General features: G+C 38.0%; 1 protein-coding gene across 6 annotated transcripts in view; it reads right to left on the reverse strand.

Annotated features, from left to right (window-relative positions):
• The window catches only part of CUL2 (cullin 2), a 155,109-nt gene that overhangs the window by 95,336 nt on the left and 37,731 nt on the right, over positions 1-22,042 (reverse strand). Inside the window, exons 1-2 of one of the 6 annotated variants that reach the window (XM_027073808.2) lie at positions 6,049-6,190; positions 5,473-5,629 (exon numbers count right to left, since the gene is read on the reverse strand). The exons of 1 other annotated variant lie outside the window; for it this stretch is intronic. The gene's annotated coding sequence lies outside the window, so the exon portion shown is untranslated. Of the gene's footprint in view, positions 1-4,900; positions 5,028-5,472; positions 5,630-5,762; positions 5,901-6,048; positions 6,192-6,297; positions 6,439-22,042 lie in introns of those variants that run through there. 4 more of the 6 variants (XM_027073809.2, XM_015063576.3, XM_027073807.2 and 1 more) reach the window with 4 other exon arrangements.

The raw sequence follows: 22,042 nt of genomic DNA on the forward strand, positions 1-22,042 counted from the left end.
TCAGGACTATTTGTGGATCTTTTTCTTGTCACATTCATTATTTTGGTAACTTCATACTACTTATGTGATTATTAGGACTGTAAGAAAAGTATGCTCTATTTCTCAATGTCAGAAAATAGTTATAAAAAAGGGGGATGGCTAACATAAACTCTACAGTGTCTAACTGGAATCAGTTATCAGTATGAACTCATGGTTTTTGATACAACATACATACACACATACAAATAAAAAGGTACAGAAATAAACATGGATGTTTGTGCACACACGGATTAATGTGTATACATAAATATATTTCTAGCTCTGCTGGGAGGGCCTAGGAGCAATGACACCTCAGCAGTAATAAGCACACATAGCATCCAGATCTTGGTTTCTAAGTATCATTCTCCAGTAGAAGGAACCAGAGCTCCTTGGAGAAGTGATTGATTCTAGGGCTGCAGCAGAGAAATATAAGATGAACCTGGAAAATTTTTGGTGCCAGAAAAGTAGTGCTTTCTTAAAAAAAAGAGAATGGAAGTATGTCGAAAAGACAAAGAGCCAACCTGAAGGCCACAGCTGGAACAATCTGAGCAACAAAATAATGACAGCATTAGATTATAAACCACAGAATAAAATAAGTATCTATGACTTAGTACAGATATAAACAAATTACTAAATAAAGAGAAGGGGCAGTTCTTCTTTACAGAAGAATTCCAATTAATAAATGTAGAAGGGGGACACATAGGTGGCTCAGTTGGTTGAGCATCTAACTCTTTTGATTTCGGTTCAGGTCATGATCCCAGGGTCATAGGATTGAGCCCCATGTCGGGCTCCATGCTGAGCATGGAACCTGTTTAAGGTTCTCTCTCTGTGTCCCTCTACCCCTCTCCCTACTTGTGCACTCTACCCCACTCTCTAAAATTAAAAAAAAAGGAGGGGGGATCAAGCTGGAAACAAAAATTTAAAAATAAATGTAGAAGGGAAAACAAAATTTTAAAATAAATTTTAAATTTTTGAAAACAAAAATTTAAAAATAAATACAGAAGGCAAACAAAGAAATATAGAAGGAAATGAGAAAAATAAAATCACCATCAGGCAAACACCACTATGATAATTGCTTCAGGAAAGATCTACCAAGAATACTGAAATGACTGAGCAAAAGTTTGAGAAGAACAGGGATATCTGCACATTTTCAAAGAATCTCCCAAAGATATCTTATAATTACAAAAGGAAAAATAGTGACTCTACAAGGAGAGAAATATGACAGACACGACTTCAACCATATAAGAATTAACATCATCTCAAATAGGATATACTGACATCCTGTACTCTGTGATGTGCAGGACTCAACATTACTTCTATAGTATCTTTGCCAAACACGCATAACTTCAATAAATCAAGGAAATATCAGACAAACGCAAACTGAGAGACAATTCTACAAGATAAATGGCCACACTCATCACAAGTGTGAAAGTCATTAAAGTTGAGAAAAGATCATATCATATGAGACTAGGGAAACACAACAACTAAATGCAATGTATGATTCTGAATTGAATTATGAAACAGAAAAAGGATACTATTGGAAAAACTAGTGAAATTCAAATAGGGTCTGTAGTTAGTAGTATTGTACCAATGTTGATTTCCTGGCTTTAATCACTGTGCTCTAGTTGCATAAGTTATTAACATTAGGGAAAGCTGGATAAAGGGCACCTGGGCGAAGGGTATATGTTTCAAAATTTAACAAAAAAAAATTTTTAAGTATTCTATGCATGTTCTCCTTCAACTGAATTAAAACAAAGTTGAGAAATTCAAGAAGTATTTACACAGCATAAATCCAACATTTCATTATTAGAAAAGCAACCTACATTGAAACAAGACTTAAGGTATTAATAGATACTTATTATGTATTTACAGATGCTAGAGATGTTGCCTTCAAGAAACTTACAGCTGGTAAGAGAAACAATGATAACTGTCAACCTCAATAATCAAAAAACTCTGACACAGACACAATCAGGTTATAATCCCATGATTAAATAACAATTAGTCACATCATTCATAAAGTATATAAATGAAAATCATTTAGATAACTAAAACCTTGAAATAGGACATTAACACCTACACATTTACAGAATTTAAGTTAGCTTAACACACTCACTACATATATTTCACATGGTAGTCTTATACCTAGTAATTAGTGTCTAATACTTCAAAAAGGACCATTAAATATTTTCCATCAAAGATTATATTTCTCCAACGCAGAAATAAGTTGGCTTACTTTAATCTCTAGCAAAAAGAATACAAGAGAATAGCAAAAATAACCACAAAAATTGAACTGAACTAAGTTTTTAAATCAAGAAAAATCTCAGAAAAAAAAAACAGGTAAATTTAAAATTTATATAGCAAGTAGCTAAAGACAGCTAACAGGAAATCAAAATGTCAACCAATATATAAAGTGTTATACATTCAATAAAAAATATTCCATCTCCCCAACTCCACATAAGTCAATCAACAGAGTTCAATCATACCACAAAAGGTGTAGCAGATGCAATATCATGATCTTAACACTACTCATTGTCTCAAAACTTTTAAGAATCAAAAGAACTGCAGTGTTCTCCAATAAGCCTTCCTAAACAAAAAGTAACAGAATGACTGTACATATTCTTTTTTAATTTTTTTTAACGTTTATTTATTTTTGAGACAGAGAGAGACAGAGCATGAATGGGGAAGAGGCAGAGAGAGAGAGAGAGAGAGAGACACACACACAGAATCTGAAGCAGGCTCCAGGCTCTGAGCTGTCAGCACAGAGCCCAACGCGGGGCTCGAACTCACAGACCGTGAGATCATGACCTGAGCCAAAGTCGGATGCTTAACCGACTGAGCCACCCAGGCGCCCAACTCTACATACTCTTAAAGATAGTAATACAAGGTTTACACTAACATCTGCAATGTAATAGAAACATTACTACTAAGATGCAAACCCAGGCAAAGAGCCAGATTGCTCTGAACAGATATTGTGATTAACTGATTACTGAGAGAGGATTCACTCATACATCTTAAACATCAGTAACTTGTTATAATCTCCTAACATTCCAAATCTCTGCCTCTTTTTCCTAGACTTAACAATAGCCAGTCAAAAGTCTTCACAATATTAAGATTCCAGGGCTGATCCTGTCATTAATTTACTTGAATTTAATTGACAGTATATACAGGAAAACATTGCTCCCAATCACAGATATTTTCCAGCCAATAAAGAGAACAGGAAGATAAAGTGAACACAAAAGAAACAGAGCAAACTTTTATAAAAAGTCTCACAAAAAGTAACAGCTCTTTAAACAACTTCACATCTGTAGGTCCAAAACTCAGAGAGCAGGGACCAACTTACAAAATGTTGCAGTATTCCAGAGCCTTCTAAAATTCTTTCTACATTTTTTCCTTAGGTGGTCTCATCCTGTTTCATTAATTTTTAAATACTACTTAATACTCTAAAAAATACAAGGTGTCAAAGCAAATGAAGTATGCTACCCATTTTGGCAAAGTGGGGAGAGGGATATATAGATATTTGCCTATATGTTCATAAAATATATCTTTGGAAAGATATGTAAAACACGAACCCTGTTTGGCTCCAAAAAAACTGGGTGATGATGGGAGACAAGAAATAGGGAAAAATTTCTCTAAACCCCACCAAACATTTTCTGAATCATATGAATGTAGTTTCTTTTCAAAACATAAACAAACCAACCAGTAAGTGCTGATGACTCCCCATCTCTTTCTCCCCCCACTAGAATTGAAGTCCTGTGAAGACAGAGATTTTTGTCTATTTTTGCACTACTATATCCCCACTGCCAGGACCATAGCTGGTGGCTGAAAAACATTTGTTGAATGAATGATTTCTTAACCTCTCCACTAAATTCCAGATTTGTACATCCAAATCTGGATATACAGATGTTCTCACCTTCACTTGAACATCTAACAGGTCTTACTTAACATGTCCAATCCAACTTTATCCATGTTTCCCTCACCACCTTCTCATCTCAATACATGGCATCACCAGCCTCCAGCTGAAGCCCAAAACCCAGGAGTCACTGCTGATCCAAGCAACTACACTCTCATGCAAGCCACAAGTTCAATCAATACATTTAGCTCCAAAATATACCTCAAAAATCTTTTGTAACTTGTCTCTAACACGCCAGTCACTATTCTATTCAAATCTACCACAGCCTTCTCTCGGTCTCTCTGCTTCTCTTCTCCTTTTATTCAATCTCCTCCTCCAGTCATATTGCAAATCACTTCCATCTTGACAAAAATTCCAACAGCTTTTCAATGTACTTTAAGAATAAAGGCCAAACTCCTTTGGACAATAAGACCTCACAAGATCTGGCCCCTGGCTATGACCTAACCTCTTATTCCCCAGTAGGGTCCACCTTCACTGAGCTTCTTTCAGTTTGCTGACCCCAAGCTTGATATCATCTCTGAGAATTTCCACGTGCTGTTCCCTCAGATAGGAATACTCTCCCCTCAGACTTCCAAAGGCTAAATCCTTCTGACTTGTCAGTTATCAGGTCAAAGGTCCCCTAAGACCGGTTTTTTTCCTGACCACAGCATCTCAGTCTTAATACCACAACTCCCTATTTCCTTCATAGTACTTAATGATTCTCTGAAATTATTTTTATTCCTTATGTATTATGTCTCTCTCTCCCACACCAGAATCGAAGCTCCAGGAGGGCAGAAACTCCACTTCTTGCTTACTGCTCTATCCCCTAATGCCTGTGATAATGCTTGACATACAAACGAAATACTTAATATTTAAGTGAAAAGGCAAAACCGGCTCTAAAGAAGGTCCACAACATTTAATTTAATGACTAGACTGTTGAGGATTAAAGACATGGATAAACCATCTTAATAGTCATAAAACACTGAAAATCACCAGAGGATGGAGCCTGAAGTAAGATTATTTCAGATGCATCTGAACATTCAAATACATAGAAAAGGTATTTTTCACACACTATGTGCATGCACACTGCAGAAATGTTCCCCCAAGTTATAAACAGCATCTGAAAAGAAAAAAAGGATAACTCAAAACACTGTACATCTGTTATTTCATCTGGGACTCTTTTGGAAGGGCCTTCCAAACACTGTATTTGGGCAAAAGAGGCAAAGGATAACCAATTTGTTCATTTGTCTGTCTTAGGAATGTGAGATTCTAAAGGGTAGGGTATTGCCCTTTGAGTGTTTTTAAATTTCTACTAGGTAGTCAGTAGTCAATCAGAACAAAGTGATTATTTCTCATATTTTACTTTGTACATTTGGAACAGACCTAGTTCAAAGATTTTTATACTGTCAAGTCAAAACACCTACAGTGAATGTTAATAGTTTATATCTTATCTCCAAAACTTTAACTTCTACGGTATTGCCCATCAACTGGTAATAGTAATATCCTAGGGAAAGGAGATGATTTAACAATAATAACAGTCTGCAATTTAGAGATATTTTATTTACATGAACGTATCTCTGGGGTTGTAGATAATGGTCCAGGCTCCCTAGTGTGTAAATGCTCTGAGGAGTCTAAGAATCTTATTTCACCAGACCCTAACTGTAGAGACAGGTCTGGCGTGCACATAGGATACTCCTCCCCACAGCTATCAATCTTCGCTGTCTGCGGAAACAAAAGTGAAAATACTCGTGGTAAGGATATAAGAGACTGATGCCCCCCCCCCCCACACCCCCAAACACAGAATTGTGTATCCGTGTGAGCTCGTAAACAAGCAGAAGAGTACACGCACTCTCACCTTCCCTCCTTCGGAAGAAAATGGGGCCGAGGGAGGGGCGGCCAAGGCCGGGTAGGGGAGGCCCGGGATCCAGTCCAGGGGGTGGCCGGGCTTAGGGGTCAGCGCTCCGGGGAGCCGGGGTCCCTTATAGGACACCATCTTCCCTTGCCGCCCCCCTTTCATCCCTTTCCCCTCCCCCCTCCCCGCCCCCAACTCCTTTCCTCCGCCCCATCCCCGCCACCCATTAACCGGGAAGCGAAGTTTCCCGGCGCCTGCAGCCCGGCTCCCCGACCCTCAGCGGGGTTACCTTCTGCAGAAGCGGGACAAGGGACAGGGGACAAGGGGAGGGGGAGACAGCCCGAAGGAGTGAAGGACGAAGCCCCCGGCGAGGAAGGTGGGCGGCGGCGGCGGCGGCGGCTGTCAGCTCGCGTTCCCCTGCTCACAGCGCTGCCATTACTGTGCGCCGAGGCCGCCTCCCCGGCCGGCCGCCGCCACCGGCCCAGGAGACACGGGGGGTGGGAGCGAAGCCCGGGGAGACCGCGCGCCGGACGCTCACCTGCCACGGCGCGCAAACACAGCAAATCTCAAGGCCGCCGCCGCTCCAGGACGGGACAGGGGCGGCGGGGAGAGGGGAAAAGGGAGTAGGAGGGGCTGGTTACGGGATCCGTAAAACAACCGTCCTCCTGATCGCCCGGTTTTTCCCCCCGACACACACGCTTCGATCTCCTTCTTTCGCTACCTCCAATTCCCCCCTCAGAAAGCAATGGTAGAGTCCGCGTTACGGCAAGCGCAGAGAGCCTGGTTTAGTGCAATTGCAAAAGGCCACGGAAATCGGCATTCAAAGTGACTCCTTGCGGTACTCCCTGCGAATGAGGCAGTCGTAGTTGGCTGAGCACAAGAGACTCGACCCACCAAGTTTGGGCACTACTAGTCACAATACTACTAGTCAGGTATTTTCAACAGAAGTATTTTCCAGACCTATGTGAATATTCTGATACCCCCACAATGGGGGATCTTTTCAAATGATCAAAAATGTATTAGCAAAACTACCTTCCCTTCTGACATACTCCTTTAGCAGGTTTTGTCTATAGCCAAATTCTGAAACCTTTTCCCTCCCAACGCTCTTTCTTAAAACTATCTGTGCCAATCCTTTAAGGCCCATTAAAAAATCCTGTTTGCTTCCTTGTCCAGGATATCAATTCTCTGCTATTCTCACATAAACCCATCTTTTGCTGGTAAAATAATTGGCAGATTGATTTGTGAGGTAAACAGAGTTTGAAGACTTTCCTGATGAGACTTTGGTGCTGTTAATAAACGTGACTTTTTGATATTGTGAGATGAGATATGTCAACGTATGAAAGATCTACATGACACAGTGAACCAATATTTTCCAAATGTCCGACGCAGGACATAACAAAATCATGCATAGGTAAAGGATACATTCAAAGTTCCAAGTAGACCAATGGAGATAGTTAAATATATGTATGTGTGTGTTTGTGTGTACACATACATAAAAACAAGGTACAAAAGATTCCTTCATATGATTTCAGATTCTTCATTGCAAATAACCTCTAAGAAATTACCACTTGTCAACGTTTCTATAGCCTCAGAGAAGAATATTCACATTTAACTGAAAAGACTATTAAATTCTCCTCCTAGAGCCTTCTATTTTCTTCATATACTTGAATCATAGAGAACACTTTTATTAAGCCAGATATTAAAGAGATATGCGGGAGCGCCTGGGTGGCTCAGTCAGTTAAGCGTCCAACTTCAGCTCAGGTCATGATTTCATGGTTCATGGGTTTGAGCCCTTTGTCAGGCTCTATGCTGACAGCTCAGAGCCTGGAGCCTGCTTCAGATTCTGTGTCTCCCTCTCTCTCTGCCCCTCCGCTCCCCTCCCCTTCTCTCTCTCTCTCTCTCTCTCTCTCTCAAAAATAAACATTACAATTGTTTTCTTTTTATTTTTTTTTAACGTTTTTATTTATTTTTGGGACAGAGAGAGACAGAGCATGAACGGGGGAGGGTCAGAGAGAAAGAGGGAGACACAGAATCTGAAACAGGCTCCAGGCTCTGAGCTGTCAGCACAGAGCCTGGCGCAGGGCTTGAACTCAGGAACCGCGAGATCATGACCTGAGCCAAGTCGGAAGCTTAACCGACTGAGCCACCCAGGCGCCCCACAATTGTTTTTAATAATAAAAAAATAAAGAGATATGCAAAAATGTAAAACCATGCCATTCTTCTAATTTTTATTTTGGAAAATATAGTTATTATTCATAAAAATATGTGATGTATGTAGAAATGTGTAGGCATTTATTACTTTTTAATAATTAGGGTTTTTAAATTTCCCTTGTTAATTCTAACATAGTAACTATTGCTGGATATAAACCACATAACATAAGCTCTTTGAGATCCTCAATAATTTTTAAGAGTGTGAAGAGGTGCAGAGACCAAAAAGTTGAGAACCAGTGCCCTAAGTTATGAACTGCCCCTGCTCTTGCCACTTTCCTTTTAAACCCTAGGTGGAAGTGAATTAGCATGAAGGGTGACAGACATGAATCACTACCATTGTAACACCCCCTATTTCTAAATTCCAGAAACCTCTTATCCCTTCATAGCTTATCCAACCTATATAATAGGGAAATTACGTTTTGAAAAAAATTATAGCATCCAAGCCTTTTAATATTAAATTGAGACTAGTTCTTCATTCCAGAAAAAAAGATATTGTTTCTGGCCAACACTTCAACCCACTACTTCAAGCAATGTTGGTCTTTACCCTCAAACCTAACCTCAAACCTTAGTTCATCTATGAATCCTTTCTTTGTTTTAATTTTTAGAAGAAATTACATATATTACTTAAAAAATGTGTTTTCAGGGCACCTGTACGGGTCAGTCACTTGAGCATCTGACTCTTGATTTCAGCTCAGGTCATGACCGCAGGGTTGTGGGACGGAGCTAAGGGTGGGCTTGCTTAAGATTCTCTCTCCCCTGCTCACCCTCTCTCTGAATAAATAAATAAATAAATAAATAAATACTTAAATTAAAAATATTAAAAAATTTAAAAATGTGTTTTGGCCTACATAATATTTATTGAATTCTTTTATTTGTTTCTTGATTTCTAAAGTATACATGTGTTTTTGTAAAAAAAAAAAAAAAAGCAGAGAGAGAGAAAAAAAACTCTACCTATATTGCAGAAAAAGATGACCATGTTTAAATTGATAAATATTTCTCAAAATTTTTTCCATGAATATAATTAAATACATTTATGCAAATCAGATCCTGTTATAGATATGCTCTTTAGTAGTCAGTTATTTACATTTCAAAATCTTTATGATTTTGGTCTGAGACCATTAAATAATTCTTAGGCACAGTAATTTATAAATTAGTATTTAAAGAAGAAAACTAATGAAAAATATTTTATGTAGAATATCCTAATATGTCATTATATAAATCAGTAAAAAAAAGTGTGTCTATTTCATTTCCCACTTGTGAATATACATACTCTTCTCTTGAAAAATTTTCCAAGTTCATTTCCTAATCTCCCTGTACCTACTATCTGAGGAGCCCAACCAGAATCATCTTCTGCCTTTATAAGCTTCCTTTACACACATGAAACCCAAAAAACCCTTATTTTTTCCTGGACATTTGTGATTTCAAACAATTTGTCTCATTTTTACATTCTGTATACTAAATCTGACTCATCTGTCCTTGAATCTTCACTGGGAATTTGCATTTCCTGGTTATATAGTTTTTAAATGTTTTTCCACCTTTTGTTTCTAGTAAACAAAAAAATGAGATATTGGGGGTGCCTGGGTTGCTCAGTTGGTTGTGTCCAACTCTGAATTTCCGCTCAGATCATGATCTCACAGTTCATGGGATGGAGCCCCATATTGGGCTCTGCAGTGACAATGGGGGCTGCTTGGGATTCTCTCTCTCCCTTTCTCTCTCTCTCTGCCCCTTCCCCACTTGCTCTCTTTTTCTCTCTCTCAAAATAAATAAAACTTTAAAAAAGAGAGATATTGAAGAACAGTTTTCATGCTTGGAGTAGCTGATTAAGAAGCTGCTTTGTGCTTATAAAAGTGCAAGGCTGCTCTTTGGGGAAATATCTGACTGTAGGACAGGGGCAGAAAATACACAAGATGAGCCTGGAGCACCTAGTGTAAGAAGGTAAGGAAGTCATCAAAAATAAAAACATCCATATTGATTGGAGTATGTATGAGGACACAAGAGCCAAGTGAAAGAATTTCCAATGGCCATAACTAGAACAATTTGGGAAAGAAAATAAAGTATTAGTGAATTATAGCCCAAAGTATAAAATAAATAACCATGGATTCATACTAATATAAATAAATGATAGAATAAAGTAATAAATGGGGGAGAAGAAACAATCTTATTTCCTGTAGGAGAATTCCAAATAAATTATGTAGATACTCCACCTAAAGGAAGGGGAGCATCGGGGCTCCTGGGTTAAGTGTGCAACTGTGGCTCAGGTCATGATCTTGCAGTTCATCAGTTCGAGCCCTGCATCAGGCTCTGTGCTGACAGCTCAAAGCCTGGAGCCTGCTTCAGATTCTGTGTCTCCCTCTCTCTCTGTCCCTCCCCCACTCACACTGTCTCTCTCTCTTTCTCTCTCTCTCTCTCTCTCTCTCTCAAAAAAAATTAATAAACATAAAAAAAATGGAAGGGGAGCATGACTCCCCATTTTGGGGGTGTGCACCATAAAAGTGACTTGCTTCCAAAAAATAAAAAGAGTAACTTTACAGTGGAGAAATATCACATAGCCAGATGATTAAAGTCAACATTAACGAGATAACTCATTGTTGATAATATGTTCCCTTGAAGTGATGTGATGAGAATGGCACTTGACCTCTGTGATCTTCCTCCCCAAAACGCACAAATCCAATCTAATCATGAGAAAAACATGAGACAAATTTCATTAGAGGGGCATTCTGTAAGATACCTGAGAAGTACTCTTCAAAATTGTTAAGGTTATCAAAAACAAGATAAGTCTGAGAAATTGTCAGCCAACGGTAGACATGACTAGTGAATGTAATGTGCATTCTGGATAGGATCCTTGAACAGAAAAATACATAAGGGAAAATCTAAGGAACCTAGAATCATATGGATTTTAGTTAATTATTGTGTATCAGAATAGGTCCATTAATTTTAACAAACATACCTACCAATAATGTAAGATGTTAACAGGGAAAACGGGCTGTGGAGAAGAGGGTATACAGGAATTCTTTCTCTATTATCTGCTCAATTTCTGTTTAATATGAAATAATTTTTTAACAGTCTATCAATGAAAAAAACTCATACAACTGTACACTTAAAAAAAGAAAAAGTACAAGGTTTCTAATCAGAAAAGCTAGGAGCCTATGAGATTTTTCTGTATGCAAAGTAGAACCAGATGAACAGGTTGTATATCTCTGCCTCTCCTAGACAATTCTGGTTGAAAGCTATTTAAAGAGGGAAAAAAAGGTATTCTCTTTCAAAAAAAAAAAAAAAAGGAGGGGTGCCTGGGTGGCTCAGTGGGTTTGTGAGTTAGGACTTTGGGCTCAAAGCTTGGAGCCTGCTTTGGATTCTTTGTCTCCCTCTCTCTCTGCCTCTCCCCTTCTCACACTCTGTCTCTCTCTCTCTCTCAAAAATATATAAACATTAAAAAAATTTTTATTAAAAAAAAATCCTGTAAATCCTTTATATTTCTTTGTAGTCACATTCAGATAGGTAATTTAACAAGACCAAAGACCAAAACTGTGTTGAAAGAGAGCTCATTTTAAAGAAATATAACTTTCACGATTTAAGATAGTACATTTAGAAGGTAATTTCTAGGAACTGGAAAGAGAGAGTGAATCTGAGTAATGGATTACAATTAAGATGTGATATGTGAATGAAGGAGAGGTGACATTTTCCTCAATGGGTAGATCGTATGAAAATATATGTGTCACTAAGCGTAGAACAAGAATCATGATCCACCCAGATAAATGCAATGGGGAAGTTGGGAGAACTTGTAACATAACAAAAATAAGTAATATAGGCCATCCTTTTTAAGGAGAAAGGGACAAAGCAGAGCAAATCAAATGTGGCAAATCTGGAAGCAAACTAATTTACAGAAAGGGTAAATGGGCTAAAAGACACTCTTTGGACAAAGGAAGGTGGTCAGTCAACAGTGTTAACTTGTGCTGAGTGGGTCCTAAATGCTTAAGCATGCTTAACATCAATGTTGTATAGGAACTATACAAGAATATGCAACCAGATTTCTAAAATAGAGTATTAAGTCAAAGCAAGGTTAAGAGCCTTAGCTGGGCATCAATGCCTTTTCCAATAAGTAGCCATACATGAGTCAAGTAAGCAAACACACACACCATCATTAACCTACAGTTTACTTGGCTAGATTTCTGTGGGAAACAAATAAGATTACCATTATACTAAGAATTGCACAATAGCTTACTATTTAATAAAAACATGCTATGAAAACAATTCATGTATCACACCAACCTAAAAAAAGTTACCAACTACTTCCTTCCAAAAAGATGTACTTTGCTGGTAAAAAAAGATAAAACAAAGTGAAACACTTACAATATATAGTCTTGGAAATCAGTGTATGTGTAAATTTGGTAGATCTTTTAACCTACACTATTTGTGACAAGGATTCACTGTATAGCCTAGATCCTCATCACATTTCCTCTAAGACTTTTCAGGAAAGACTGGAAGTGTGGCCTCTTTGCCCTGTTTGACAGTTTGTTTTCCGATCTTATTTATTTATTTTTATCTTAAATTATCATACAGTAAAACTGACTGGGGGAGGGGTGTACGGTTCTATCAATTTTGATACCCGTGTAGATTTGTGTAGCCACCACAGAATTGGAACTCAGAAGAGTTCTGTCACCCTCAGCAAGCTATTTCATGCTATTCCTTGATATCGCTTTGTTTTCTTTCCATGTCATCCTGGGTTCTCATCCAAGTTCTTTCTCATTTAAGTTTTTCTCTCATCTTCTCTGATTTCTGACCAATTGATCCTAGCAAAGAATATGGGAAAAGACAATGACTGTTATTTGTGGATGGGTATCTGGTAGTAAAAAGAAAGAGGAAGAGGAAATAGGAGAGGAAGCCCTCTGGGTAGTGGAAAAGCAGGAAATGTATTCAGAACACAGTTTCCAGTCTTCCATCTGGATAAGTCTCATTACCAAGGAAGTCTCTGCTTCCTCACCTATGAAAGTAAGGAGTTGGGAGTGCTTAAATTTATGTAAGAGACACAGCCCAGCACCTGGAAGTCAAGATGTTCTACAGGATTATGATGAAAAAATTCTTTTACAATTTTAACAGTTAATATGTAATTTTATTCTAATTCAGATGCTGTCTTATCTAGATTCTATTTTCTAAAATAGAAACCACAAACTGTGTAAAAATTTGAAGATAAACAGAAAATTTAAAGATTATGTCTACTAGCTTAATGCTTCTTACTAAGACAATTATTTTTTTACCGTTAGTGATAGAACACTTAAGTCCAGGTTGCAGAAGAATACTAGGTTAGAAGAGTCCCAATTCCACATTTTACAATTCTATTACAGGCTTTACTTATGTGCAGGAAAAGAATATATAAATTGAATCGATGAATGAGGAGCAATATTGACGCTGACCTCCCTATCACCACCACCCCTCTCTACACTATGAAATGTGAATGTGCCTCTGAGATAAAAGGGTGGCATCAATGTCACCACATGCTTATAACTTGTGACTGTCAGTCATCACTAAGTGTACTCCTTCCTGTTGAGACCTGATGCTAATCTAGAGTCCTTCTCAACACAACGACTGTGGCCAGGGAGCCATTAACAATCGACCAAGGTCAGCATGAGAGTTGAAATGCAATTGCTCTTCTTGATGTATTTGTTTTGTGATCCAAGTATATATAATTGATTGATTCCATTATAAGTTCAAAGCAATAATAATGTATGAATCACTGTAAAGAATGAAGCACCTAACAATACATGTTTACTGTTTGGATCAGCCAGGACTCTTTCAACCGTAAATGGCAGAAACAAGTTCAAGCACAAAAGAAAAGTATTGGTTCACATTTTAAAAAATTTTTTTAATGTTTATTTATTTTTGAAGGAGAGAGAGACAGAGTGTGAGTGGAGGAGGGGCAGAGAGAGAGGAAGACAGAATCCAGAAGGAGGCTCCAGGCTCTGAGCTGTCAGCACAGAGCCCGATGCGGGGCTCAAACCCACAAACCGCAAGATCATAACTTGAGCCAAAGTCGGACACTTAACCGACTGAGCCACCCAAGTGCCCCAGTATTGGTTCACGTTAACTAGGAAGTCCAGAGAGCTAGCTGGCACAGGTAGATGCCCTAAAGCAGTACTTTTCAAATTTAAATGTCCAAACAAATGCCTAGAGATCTTGTTAAAATACAGATCAGATTCATAGATCTGGGAAGGGCCTGATATTCTGTTTCCGACAAGCTCCTTACTGACGTTGATGCTACTGGTCCACAACCACACTTTGAGTAGTAAGCTCAGGAAAAGGTGCTGAGAAAGTCACGGAGAGAGTGAATCTTAGAAGTTCTCATCACAAGAAAAAAAAGAAAAAAGAAAAAACATTTTTGTAACCATGTATGATGATGGATAATACACTTGCTGAGGTGTTCGTTTCATAAAGTATACAAATATCAAATCATTGTTGTACACCTGAAAATAAAATGTTATATGTCAATTATACCTCAAAAAATGCAACCAAAATAAGTGAAGAGAAAAGGTGTTAGGCAACCATCATATATGCAATATATTGCTCTCAAAGAGTTTTCAATCTAGTCACTGTTTTTAATATATATGGACACCATCTAAGTTGGCAAAATATAATAGAATATACTCTTTGCATTTTCATATCCACTACTACACTTCAAATCTGCACTGATTATAGCATTCAAAGATATTCCAGTTGGTCTCATTTACTGGGTACTATGAGGAAAATAAAAAAGGAGCATCTAATCCAGTCTCAGATATCAGAGATACAGACTCATTCAGCACCCATTCAATTCTCTTCTCCTTTGCCTCCCTCTACATAGAGCAAACACTTCCTTGCAGCTAGGGATAACCATGTGACACATTTCTGGCCAATGAGGAGGTAGGCAAAAGTCCCAGGGGAAAAATTATCTTTCCTGAGTAAAAAAAAAAAAAAAAAAAAAAGTCTCACAAGAGGCTTTTGTTCTTTGCCCTTTGTCTCTCCTTATTTTCTTCCTGCCTGAACTTGGGCACAATGTCTTTAGATGCAGCAACCCATCCAGTGATTTTAAGGACAAAGGACACGCCCTGAGGATGGCAAGGCAGAAAAACCGAATCCCCAGTCCTTATAAATATCTTTAAGCCACTGTTCCATCCCTATATTTGTTATTTCGTGAGACAAATAAACCCATTACATCTTTAAGCCACTGATGATTTTATTTTACTCCTAGCTAAATGCATTTCTAAACAATACAGATGCATTCCTTTTGGAAAGATAGATAACCTGAAAGCTAAAAGCTAAATACTAGATATTAACCAGGCAAAGGAAGAACAATATGCTATTTGTGTTTAAATTCATATTCAATTATTAAACTTGAAGTCAATAGCTGAGTTTGTCAGAAGGCTTTAAGCTCCACTAACAAATCTTTGTTTATAAATCAAGTATACTCTGAATTAAAATTTTAAAAATACCTGCCTTCACTTCTTCTTGTTATTAATGCTCACTTTATAATTTTGATGGATTAAACTTCTTTCCCAAACATATACAAGCTTTATTAAGTAATTTCTCTTAAACTTTTTAAACCATCATCACAAAGTCAACATATAAAAATTGTTCAAGCATTTCACACACTAAACAAAGCGACGCCAAATTTACTGCAGTAATGACAAATCTTCCTTAGGACATAAATACTTTTACAAACCTATTCTAAACATACCAGCTTACTAATCAGATCCTTACCATCATGTTCTTTTAAATATGTCAAATTAAAACTATATTCCATCAGTCTCAAACTTTTTAAAGTACAAAAATAACATAGACAAGGTACACAATTACCATAAAGCTTATTCTTTTTTTTTTTTAATGTTTATTTATTTATTTATTTTGAGAGAGAGAAAGAGCAAGCAGAGGAGGTGCTAAGAGAGAGGGAGAGAGAGAATCCCAAGTTGACAGCATGGAGCCTGATGCTGGGCTCAATTCTGTGAACTGGGAGACCATGGCTTGAGCCGAAATCAAGAGTCGGATGCTTAATTGACTGACCCCCCCAGGCGCCCCAATAAAACTTATTCTTAAAGCAAGCAATGAAGTATTAATACCATGGGCTTAATTTGCCTTTTCTACATGTCTGTTTATTTCTACCTCTTCCCAGGCCTGCAAAGTCACGTTCTCAACATAGAAGAACAGAAATATTCTCAGACTTGCTGAAGTCACCCCATATGCGATTCAGAACTGGGCACAGGGGGAGGGTTGAGTTGTAGTCAGGACTCTGGACTAGGACATGGGTTCAGAATGCTACTTCCAGCATGATTGTTTTATTTTGCAGTAACACACTAGCCTTTCCTGCTGTCATCACTGACCTGCTTTGGTAACAAGGGTTCCCACCCAAATCCCTGGCTTTCAATTAGGATTTAGAGTAAGTTTGAATTTTGTATAACTTTAATGTGTCCTCTGGGTATACCTTAAGTTTCAATCTTACCCATTTTCTTACTTTGGTTTGCTATATAATTTCATGTGGCCTGATTGAGATAGATTAGATTAACATTCTTATCTGAATTACAACCAGTACCTGCATTGCCTGATTTATACTGAAGAGACACTGTGGCTTCTTTGTATGTTCCCTAGAGATCTCATCAACCATCATTTTACAGCTATTTTGTTGATAATCCCCCTCTTATTAATGAGCTACACTATTACTCTTCAATTTTAAAGCTGGACTTCTAAAGTAAAACTTAACATAATAATTTGTATTGTTCTTTTATAATAAGCACAAAGCAGCAAAACTAATACTAATACTAAACAGCAAAAACAAGGTGAATAACAAGATCTAATGTGAATATATCCTAATAGAGCCACTTTTTGTGTGTGGAATTTTACAACTACCATTTTGGTGCATTGTTTTTTGTTTTAGGGGTTTTTGTGGGAAAGGATTGTATTTATTTGCTTATTCATTTAATTTATTTTTCTAGCTTTATTGACATATAATTGACATACAACATTGTGCGAGTGTAAGGTGTACAATGTAATGATTTGATATATATGTATATTGTGAAATGTTTCCCATAGTAAGGTTAGTTAACACATCATTCATCTAACATAATTATCATTTTGGTTTTGTTGTTGTTATGGTGAGAACATTAAAGCTCTACTCTCATAGCAACTTTCAAGTATACAATACAGTATTGTTAACAATAGTTACCATGCCATATAATAAATCCCCAGAATTTACTCATTTTACACCTCAAAGTTCGTTCTCTTTGACGAACGTCTCCCCATTTCCCCCATCATTCAGCTACTAACAGCCAATCATTCTACACTATGTTTCTAGGAGGCCAATGTTTTTAGATTTCACATATAACTGAGATCATACAATATTTGTCTTTAACTAAGGCTATTTCACTTAGCATAATGCCCCCAAGGTCCATCCATGTTGTCACGATAGGAGGATTTACTTCTTTCTCATGGCTTAATAATATCCTATTGCATATATGTACCATATTTTATTTATCTATTCATCCACTCATCAACACTTAGGTTGTTTCCATGTCTTGGGTATTGTGAATAATGTTGCAATGAACACGGGGGTACAGATATCTGTTTAAGATAGTGATTTTATTTCCTTCAGATATATAATCAGAGCTGAGATTGCTGAATCATATGGCAGTTTTAATTTTTAAAACTTACTTTTAATTTTTTGAAGAACCTCCATACTCTTTTCCATAGTGGCTCTTCCAGTTTACGTTCCCACCAACAGTGCACCAGGATTCCCTTTTCTTTACCTCCTTGCCAGCATTTGCTATCTCTTTCTGATAATAGTCATTCTAATAAGGTGTGAGGTGATATTTCACTGTGGTTTTGACTTGTATTTCCCTAATGATTTGTGATGTGAAGCACCTTTTTATGTATTTATTGGCTATTTTGAATGTCGTCTTTGGAAAAAAATGTCTGTTCAAGTGCTCTGCCCATTTTGTATTTGGATTTTTTTTTTTTTGCTATTGAGTTTTAGAAATTCTTTATACATTTTGAATATTAACCCTTTATCAAATAAATGATCTGCAAATATTTTCTCCCATTTCACAGGTTGCCTATTCATTTTGCTTATTGTCTCTTTTGCTATGCAGACCCATTCAGTTTGATATAGTCCCACTTGTTTATTTTTGTTTTATTGTTTATGCTTTTGGTGTCATAGCCAAAAAAATTATTGCCAAGACTGATATCAGGAGCTTATCATTTATGTTTTCTTCCAGAAGTTTAGTTTCCACTTTTAAATTAAGTTTTTAATCCATTTTGAGTTAATTTTTGTGAGTGGTGTAAGACAGAGGTCCAATTTCATTCTTTTGCGTGTGGATATCCAGTTTTCCCAGCACCACTTATTAAAGAGACTCTCTTTTTTCCTACTGAGTATCCTTGGTTCCCTTATCAAATATTAATTGGCAGTATATGCATGGGTTTATTTCTGGGATCTTGATTTTGTTCCATTGGTCTCTGTGTCTGCTTTTATGCCAGTACTACGCTGTTCTGATTACTATCACTTTGTGATGTATTTTGGAATCCAGAAGTCTGATGCCCCTGGCTTTCTTTCTCAAGAATGCTTTGGTTATTCATAGTATTTTGTGATTCCATATAGATTTTAGGATTGTTTTTTCTATTTTTGAAAAAAATGCCATTGGAATTTTGATAGGAATTTCATCAGATTTGTAGATGGCTTTGAGAAGTATGGACATTTTGATAATATTAACTCTTGTGATCAATAAACATGGAACACTTTTCCATTTATGTGATTTCAATGACTTTCAGAAATGTCTTATAGTTTAAAGTGTATAGATCTCTCCTTCTGTGGTTAGATTTATTATTCCTAAGTATTTGGTATTAAAAAAAAATTTTTTAATGTTTATTTATTTTTAAGAGAGAGACAGAATGCGAGTTGGGGAGGGGCAGAGAAAGGGGGAGACACAGAATCCGAAGCAGGCTCTAGGCTCTGAGCTGTCAGCACAGAGCATGACGTGGGGCTCGAACTAGTGAACTGTGAGATCATAACTTGAGCTGAAGTTGGATGCTTAATCAACTGAGTCACCCAGGCGCCCTAGTTATTTGGTATTTTTTATGCTATTTTTAAAGGGATGGGTTTCTTTTTCTTTTCTTTTTTTTTTTTTCAGGTAATTCATTCCTAATGTATAAAAATGCAACTGATTTTTGTATGTTGGTTTTGTATCTGAAACTTCGCTGAATTCATTTATTAAATCTAACAGTATTTTGGTGTAGTTGCTTGAAGATTTTGTATATATGTATCATATCATCAGCTAACAGGGACAACTGTACTGCTTCCTTTCTGATTTGGATGCCTTTTTTTCTTCTTCTTGCCTAATTGCTCTGGTTAGGACCTCTAGTACTATGTTGAAAAAGACTGGTGAGAGTGGACACCCCTGTCTTGTTTCTGATCCTTAAAGAGAAAGCTTTCAACCTTTAACGATTTAGTATGATGGTTAGCTGTGGCTTTGTGATATATGGCCTTTATTAAGTTGAAGTGCATTCCTCTATATCCAATTTGTTGAGTGTTTTTATCACCAATGCATGTTAAATTCTGTTCAATGCTTTTTTCTGCATTTATTGAGATGGTCATATGGCTTTTATTTTTCTATTAATATGGTATATCACATGTATTGATTTGCATATGTGGAACCATCTTTCCCTCCTCATAATAAATCCCATTGGATTATGGTGTATGATCCTTTTAAAGTACTGTTGAATTCGGTTTGCTAGTATTTTGTTGAGGATTTTTGCCTATACATTCATCTGGGAAGTTGGCCTGTAATTTTCTTTTCTTGCAGTGTCCTTGTGTGGCTTTAGTATCAGAGTAATTCTGGCCTCATAAAATAAGTTTGAAAGTATTCCCTTCTCTTCAATTTTTTTGGAAGAGCTTGAGAAGAATTGGTATTTTTTGAAGTTTATTTATTTATTTTGAGAGAGAGACAGAGCACAAGAGAGCATGAGCAGAGGAAGGGCAGAGCAATAGAGGGAGAGAAAGAATCCCAACCAGGCTCCATGCTGTCAGCAGGGAGCCCAAAGTAAGGCTCCATCCTGCAAACCGTGAGATCATGACCTGAGCCACAATCAAGAGTTGCACACTTAACCATCTGAGCTACCCAGGTGCCCCGGGAAGAATTGGTATTAACTCTTCGTAAAGTCTTTGGTATCATTTACCCATCAAGCCATCTGGTCCTGGGGTTTTCTTTTTTGGGAGGATATTGGTTACTAAATCAGTATCAATAACAATATTGGTCTGCTCTGATTTTCTATTTTTTTATGATTCAGCCTTGGTAGCTGTAGGTGTCTGTATAGTGGCAAGAGCCAGTTGAATATACAAATTTAGTTGGTGGGAACCAGGGCAAGCAACAAGAACCAGGGCCAACTGTGGGGTACACTGGTGGCTGTAGGGGTGCTGGCTGTCAACATGCACTACCATGGCTTATGGGTCCTGCCAAAGGTGCAAGGCAATGGAGTTGGAAGTTAGTCTGGACTCATGCAGGTATATAACTAGACAGGCTAGCTAGCTGCAGGTGAGCCTCACTGTACAGGCCAGTGGCAGGAGGCAGGGCCAGATCTGTACCCACATGAAGCTGCAGGAGCCTAGGCTATGTGCATGCACTCCTGTGGTGCCATGGTCTCTCCACAGGTGCATGGCAGTGGAGGCCTGTGATGTGGGTTGAAGCAGGAGCATACAGGCACACAGCAGGGATGGGATAGCTGCAGGTGACCCTAGTAGTGCCAGCCAGTAATAGGAGATGGGGCTGAATCTGGCCCACAAACAGCTGTGAGAGTCTTGGCTGTGAGCATGTACTTCCCTGGCTGCAAGATCTTGCCATGTGCTTTCACACATCAGTGGAGGCCAGTGACAGACATCAGGCCACTGGCATGTGGGTGTACACCTAAAGGGGCTATCCTCGACTGTACACACATTGGTGGAGGACAGCTGTCAGGGTCTAGGTTGGCATCCTGCATTTGCTGGCCGTAAAGGCCTGGACTTCAGCAGGCACAGGGAAGGGGGTAGTGTGGGTGGAGGAGAGGATGTTTATGAAGCCAGAAGAGACTCAGGCACCTGGCATCTGGGAATGGGAATACCTATGGGGTGAAAACTGGTAAAATCTGGAGGATGCCTGTGACAGCTGTGCTGGTCACTGGTTTCTTCAGTGGTGAAACCTGCTAGAGTACTCTGTAGTACTGGTCACTGGGAACCAAGGTCAATCCCAATGAGAGACTGACATTGGTAGTTCCTGTTTTTATTCTGTGCTCCTAGCCATCTCTAAGTCTCAACTTTGCCTGTCTCTGAGTGGGATAAAACTAAAGCAGGTCCTTTATGGGGTGGGGTGGGGTGGGGTGGGGAGTGCTTGAAAGGCTGGGAAGCTGATTACTCACTCTGCTCTCCCTTTCCCAGTGAAGGGAACTATTTCTAGCTTGGGAGTTCCTATTTGGCACTGAGTAATGCCCATTTGGAAAATGCAATGATGCAGGAAAAATGAAGATGTTTTCCTTCCCCTTTTGTGCAGTAATTCTCCAGTTTTTTGTTCCACAGTGTTTCTGGAGTTTTTAAATGGACTCCACATCTCTCCCAGAGCTGTTTTTGGTCATGGATAGCTATTTAATTTTTTATCTTTATAGGGAGACAGAGGCTAGGGTCTCCTACACTACCATGTTGATCTGGAACATTGCTTTTAATGCTTTTCCTTTAGAGTATCTTTATGCATTCATAGCTTTTTATAGATTAAAATTATTCCAATAAAGTATAATTATAATTCTTTGAGTGCTCAAATTATTACAGTTTGGCCAGGGAGATCTTATTTGTTCCTATGTCTGTTCACTGGTACTCCAGAATTTTGATTCTGGCAACAAGATGCTCTGTGCCCATTTAAAAATTCCCTGTATGGAGATAAGAAATCAAGAAACTTCACAAGGAATACCGGTTCCCTATAGTAGTGACTAGTATTAGAGGCTAAAATTTGAGTATTAGGGATATATGTTAGATTATTCTAGTTAAACACTGGACCCAGAGTAACACCACAGCAAAGGCAATTCAGTAACAAAACTAGAAA

The sequence above is a fragment of the Acinonyx jubatus genome, chromosome B4, assembly GCF_027475565.1.
Source record: "Acinonyx jubatus isolate Ajub_Pintada_27869175 chromosome B4, VMU_Ajub_asm_v1.0, whole genome shotgun sequence".
Lineage (NCBI taxonomy): Eukaryota > Metazoa > Chordata > Mammalia > Carnivora > Felidae > Acinonyx > Acinonyx jubatus.